This window comes from Vulpes vulpes, chromosome 11, assembly GCF_048418805.1.
Source record: "Vulpes vulpes isolate BD-2025 chromosome 11, VulVul3, whole genome shotgun sequence".
Classification (NCBI taxonomy): Eukaryota; Metazoa; Chordata; class Mammalia; order Carnivora; family Canidae; genus Vulpes; species Vulpes vulpes.
This window is the reverse complement of record NC_132790.1, coordinates 94,713,779-94,720,454: the sequence shown is the minus strand read 5'-3', so window position 1 is coordinate 94,720,454 and position 6,676 is coordinate 94,713,779. Positions and strand designations below refer to the sequence as shown.

The window sequence follows — 6,676 nt, the reverse complement described above, 5'->3', positions numbered from 1 at the left end:
TAAATTCTTTAATAGTAGACATTGCCATTGCCCAGAGGAAGTAGCTGAAACAAATTACCTTCTAACATAGTTTACGTATATTTATAGCCTACATTCTAGGTCTTTAATATTCTAAACCCTTCAGGTTGACTGGAAATTCCCTCAGAGATTCTACTGAAACAGCTTATTATCCCCTGGCAACATAAAAACAATAAGATTACTGTAGAATCTGAGTCACCTGAAGAACACAAATGGCCTGAAGGTTAGCTAGTTCCCTCTGAATATCCACTTACCAGAGTTACCAAATTTGCAAATAGCTGGCTAAATACAGGGAATCTCTAGAATTAAAATCTCAGGAAATTGATGGAGTGTTACCTTTACTTCAATTTATTTCTTGTATGTGCGTGAGATTTTTTTTGACTATGTTCCCTTTGATGTTCACTCCTGGTGGGAACAGGTATGGGATTTGGTCCAACTTTTCAGAAAAGCAACTATCTATAAGGTCTGTATATCCTTTTTAGCCTAGTGTGTGCGTGCATGCAAGTGTGTGTGTGTGTATGTGTGTGTCTATAAAACTTTGCAGACAAAGTTCCAAAGATAGCAGAGAACTTTCATGCTCTGAGCACTAGGGAGGAAAGATTTGGTTATAAAGGTTCCTGCTTTCATAGGATTATTCCAGGATTTATGTGCCTGGGTAGAGACTTCACACACCATGATGGCACTGGCAGCAAATCCATCTACAGGGACAAATTTAAAGATGAGAGTTTCATCCTGAAGCACACAGGTCCTGGCATCTTGCCCATGGCAAATGCTGGACCCAACACTAACAGTTCCCAGTTTTTCATCTGTGCTGCCAACACTGAGTGGTTGGATGGTTGGCATGTGGTCTTTGACAAAGTGAGAGAGGGCACGAATATTGTGGAAGCATGGATTCATTTGGGTCCAGGAATGGCAAGACCAGCAAGAAGATCACCATTCCTGATTGTGGACAAATCTAATAAATTTGATGTGTGTTTTGTCTTAACTACCAGACCATTCCTTCTGTAGCTTCGGAGGGCACCCCTTCACCCCATCTGCTGAAGTATCCTTTAATCTTTGTGCTCTCACTGCAGTTCAATGGGTCCCTATTTTCCTTACTCCTTTTCAAGTCTAGCTGGATTGCAGAGTTATGTTTATGATTATGAAAGAAAAACAAACAAACAAACAAAAAGATGTTCAGTCTCCAGGAATAATTTTGGGAGTAGTGTTTATACCAAGAAAAATAACAAGATCCTAAGTGTCCAACAAGGAACTGATTTGATAACATGTCAGCACAATAAAATGTTATTCATAATACATGCACACTAAAAAATGATATTGGTCAGATTCCGGGTGATTTTTGTCTGGATTCACTTTGCCTATCTATAATTACTAAAGTTCTATAGTAAACACATATTACTTTTGGGAAAAGAAAGCTTCGTTCCTAAAACCATTCAGGGAATGATTCACAGTCTTTGAAGGAAAATCCCCAAGCGTAAGAGAAAACCATTGTTCCTGTGGGTGGACAGAGGAGTCATTCTGCAGTGAACACTGGAGAATAATTGTGCAGGCAATTAGCTGAAAGGATGGGCCAGGTGAGGCAGGCAGTAACCACAGGCTAAAAATATGATGAGGAGCCTGTAATTCCCACTCTGTGTTTGGGAAATGTAAGTAAATGGCGCCTACTTGGTCTAGCCACCAAATAAGATTTTTATAAATATCAACTACATATCTGTTTTTCCATTCTTAAAAATGGAAACAACGAAATGCTTTTACTTTGAGCATTGGCCTTTTGTCAGGGTTCTTTGTAGCACAGCTTGAATTTTCCTCATTTTACTTTTCTGAGATAAGAGGGAGAATCAACAAAAGTCATGGTCTGGCCTGGTTTGTGGAAGTGATTCAACGCATCTTACGTAGAGAAATTGTCACCCACCTCAGGCTAGTACAAATGGTTCTTCCTCTTCTTTTAACACAAAGTAATTTTTGTTTTTGTTCATCTTTGTCTATGCAGATACTTTTTAAGATTATTGCAGCTAAAGAAGGCTGTTAGGCATTTCTGAAGGTAAATTTTTTGTTAGTTCAAACAACTAAACTAACGATCAATCCTCTTCCTTTCATGTGTGCCCCCAAGCGCGCACGCATACACACACACACACACAAACCAGGTATATACATATCTTCCTACTCAATTAAAAAGAAAAAATTACTGCTACATGAGACAACACGGGTGAATCCTACAAATAATGCTAATGAAAGCCAACTACACTGTCCCCTCTCCCAATTTTGAGGACACAATTTTGTATGTACTCTCAACTAGTGTAGCTCGGTCTTTAAAGACAGAAGGCTGGTGAGTTCCCTTAGCAACATTTCATACACTAACATGAACTTTTTCATATTTTTATTAAATATGAAAAAAGCACAGCTTCTTATAAGAGCAACACTATAGTCCCCCAAAGGGGCTATTTCAAGATGTCTACAATCACAAGTTGTATCCTACAAGTAAGTGGAAGACTGTGTCAAACATTTTACTTGCTAATTCTCACCACACCCATCTCTGTTACATGTGTATAAATATTATTAATTTATATGCAGGGCTCAGCGCCAATTGCAGTGACTGCTGGCATCTCAGGTGTAAAAGGTACCTACAGGGTTTGAAAGCAAGGTAGCCAGGTTGGGATCTCACGGAATACCTAACTCCATATTGTTGAAGGCAATCCAACCCGTTGGCTAAAGGAGAGGTTCTAAAACTACACTCAGCTCTTTGGCAACCTCTGATACCCAGGTTAAATTTCTAACCTTTTAAGCCCTTATTTAAATTGCTTTTTTACATGTAGTAAAATGCACATAAAAATGTATAGCTCAATGAATTTTTACTTATGTTTATTCACATATAACCACCACCTAGGACAAGATATAGGACTTCCAGCGCTCAAACAACTCTCTCATATCCTCTCCCAGGAAGTACGTACCCAACCACCACTACACACCCAGGGTAGCTACAGTTCTGATTTCCATCACCACAGATTAGTTTTGTCTGTTCTTGAACTTTATATGAATTGATTAATAAAGCAAGGTCTCTTCGTGTCTGGCTTTTCTCACTAAACATTATGTCATTGAATGCTGGCTCCTGAAACATCACCAGAACAATCTGTTCATGAGACAAAGCTGAATGTATTGCTTCCTGCCATCAGGGAGAGTACCACCTGAGGGAACTTACATTGGAAGGAGGAAGAAAAAGTTGAATTTGAGACTTTGATTCTGGTTTAGATGAGTCTTCCAATGTGAAAACTTGAATAGGGTTTGTAGGAATTATATCGTTGAGGACCGTGGGAAAAGCAAGGCAAGGATTTTGAGGTGAAAGTTTCAAAGACTCTTGGGATGAAGGCTGTTGATGTTTTCTATTGAAGAGATGATGGGTCTTTCTGGAAGTTCCATAATGAACAACAAGGTGATTTACCTGGGCAAGAGCATCCTGGAATAGTAAACCGTGCTAAGGAAGACTATGAAATAATAAAGTCATGGTAATGTAGACAGTAAGCTGTGGAGCAGTTTCCAGGTTTAGTTCTCAGTGTCCACGTGGGGCTTGGAGGTTAGATGGTTTCAATTCACAGTAATTTTGATATTCATCTGTGTTGCCTTGTATAGCAGTAGTTTGTTCTTGGCCTTTGTTGTGTAGTGTTCCAGTATTTGAAAATAATATCATTTATTTACCCATTGACTCTATTAATGGATATTTGGGTTGTTTCCAATTTTTGTGTCTTTGGAAATAAGTTGCTATGATCACTCTTGAATGTACGTATTTTTTGGTGCGTATAAGAACACAGTGGGGTGGCTCAGTTGATTAAGTGTCTGATTTCAGTTCAGATCATGATTTTAGGATCCTGGAATTGAGCCCTGCATTGGGCTCGCTTCTCAGGGAGTCTGCTGGTCCTTCTATCTCTGCCCCTCTCCCATCTCATGCTCTGTCTTTCTCTTTCCCAAATAAATAAATATGATCTTAAAAAAAAAGAAAAGAAAAAAGGAAAGAACACACTGGGGGGACCTGACTAGTTCAGTAGGTGGAACATGAGAACTTGATTTAGGGGTTGTGAGTTCAAGCCCTACACTGGGCCTGGAGCTTACTTGAAGAAAAAAAAAAAAAAGAACCCACTGGTGTTGGTTTGCTTTTGCCTTGTTAAACAATCAAACTGCCACTGGAGAATCTTTTGTTGGACATTAGTTAGCAACCCAAGAAAGCCCAGGATTTCCCCCTGGCCTATCACTCCCAAGGTTTGGCTCATCTCTTTTTACCCAAGGTACTGTTAATCACTCATTAGTTCAGTATTTCTGGACAGATCACTACATGCCCTGCCCTGCACAAGGTACTGAGGACGCAGCTGTAAACAAGATTTTACAAGCTCCACAAGGCAGAGTCCTTGACTATGTTGCTCACCGTGGTATTCCCAGCTCCGAGAATACTGCCCAGCAGACAGCAGGTACTCAGTGATTGACAGCGAATCTGGTCTGCTGTTTGGTTTTGTAAATAAAGTTTTATGGAAACACACCCATGCTCATTTGTTGACACATTGTCAATGGTTTCCTTCCTGCTACAATGGCAGAATGGTAGTTGTGAAAGTGAACATCTGTTCCATAAGACCTAAAATATTTACTATCTAGACCTTTATTAAAAGAGTGCTGCCCTCTTGTCTAGCTGGTCATTTGCCTACCTAAAAATTGATGCTTCCATTATAATAGAAGAGGAGAAGAATGGGTATTTTTGTTATTTTTAAGCTTATTATAAAAATTTTTTAAAATGTCTTTAATAAGTGAGAGAGAGAGAAAAAAAAAAAAACGCACCTAATGTACCTACCACCCAGCTAGAAGAATGGATACTAGAGAATACATTAGTTTCCTGGGGCTGCTGTAACAAAGTACCACAAACTAGATAGTTCAGAGCAACACAGATTTATTGTCTCACAGTTCTAAAGCCAGAAGTCCAACACTGGGGTGTCAGCAGGACCACGCTTCCACTGAAGATGCTAGGGAAGGCTCTGTTTCAGGCCTCTCTCCTAGCTTCTGGAAGTCTCAGGCATTCTTCAGCTTGTAAAAGGTCATCCTCTCCCTGTGTCTGTTCACATGGCCTTCTTTTTCTCTGTGCATATCCATCTGTGTCCAAATTTCCCATTTTTAGGAGGACACTAGTTGAATTGCATTTGGGTCCACCCTAATAAACTCATTTTAACTTGATTACCTCCATAAAAACCATAATTCCAAATAAGGTCACATTCTGAGGTACCAGATAGTAGGACTTCAATATATCTTTTTTTTTTTGAGGGGACACAATTCAACCCATAATAGAGGAAGAGATAGAGTCTCTGTCTGGGACTTCATCAACATCTTCTAAGCTAAATAGGTGCCCTGTGAGACCTCTTAAAAAATGTCTGGGCAACAGTACACACAAGACAAATCTTCCTGAAGATTTGCCACACCTTTTAACACTCCATAAGCTCTGAGAAGTCTTGTTAAACCTGTTTAACTAAAAACTTCCCAAATTATTTAACTCTCAGAGCCTGGGGCTGCAGCTTTGGAAAGAAAGTAAATAGCAGATAAGAAGATAAGCACAGATATGGAAACATGATAAACTTGTGAAGCTACAATAGAGGACAGAGGTCAGAGGAGATTTTCAGTGATGACCAGGAATTTAGGATGAAAGAAAACATTTCTCAGTGTAATTAGCTGCTGTCTGTTCAATGGACAGAAAATGATGTGCTTTTCTGCTATCTTGAATAAGGTATAGGGTTACCACCCTTCTGGATCTTGCTCTAGTTCTCTAGGAGAACACTATATATTCAAGGGCCCCAGCTTCCTAGGCTTTATGGGGAGTCCTAATTTCCAAAGTTGTAATTTTGGAGAAGAAGATTTCTACTGTTGCTGTCTCATTCTCCAACTGGGAGACCTCTCTGACTGGGAGAGACAGTAGAATTTCAGAGATATAAATAACTTAATTGTAAGACATCTCATCCCCTCTGTAATTTAGGGTCAAGCCAAATCTCCCACCACTCCATTTCTGAGTCCCAATGTGTTTATCATGGTGTGTGCTTGTATGTGAGTGCGGACACTGGTGTGTGTAGAAAGGTTGAGAAGCAACTTCCCTCTGCGTTTGTGCATGCATCCTCTTGCGCATGGGTGTAGAGGTATGGGGAGCAAGGACATGCCATTGATGTGAGGCAGGCGAAACTTAAGGTTGGAAAGAGACAGAAATGAAATAACATATTAGTAACCAGTTTCTACAAAGGCAAGTTGGGCGATTCAGTCTTAGCACGCTTGGCTAGAGGGTCAGGGTTGCCTGAGTCAGGTAACCTGTGAGCAATTAGGCATTTCTTTGGCCCAGGGAAGTATCACACTAGAGGCAATGGTGAGTCTCATCTTGTATAATGAGAGAAGTATTCATGTTTACATCTTCAGGGCTCCCTACGCAGATGAGAACATGAGAGTTTGAGAGTTTGTAGATGTGCAGGTGGGAGAACAGTGCCCAGGTAGAGAAAGTATGAGCAGGGCTGCAGAAGCTCCTTTGACCTTCCCTGAGCACCACACTTTTTTTTTTGGCTCCACACCTTATCCTCTCCCATCACCTCTGCTTCTGAGAGTAAAGCAAACAACTAAATGATTTCCATAGACCAGAAGTAGATGTTTCTATTTG

General features: G+C 40.1%; 1 pseudogene; it reads left to right on the top strand.

Moving 5' to 3' along the window:
- Window positions 1–663: 663 nt before the first annotated feature.
- On the top strand, window positions 664–977 carry LOC112932818 (peptidyl-prolyl cis-trans isomerase A pseudogene; annotated as a pseudogene).
- Window positions 978–6,676: the final 5,699 nt, after the last annotated feature.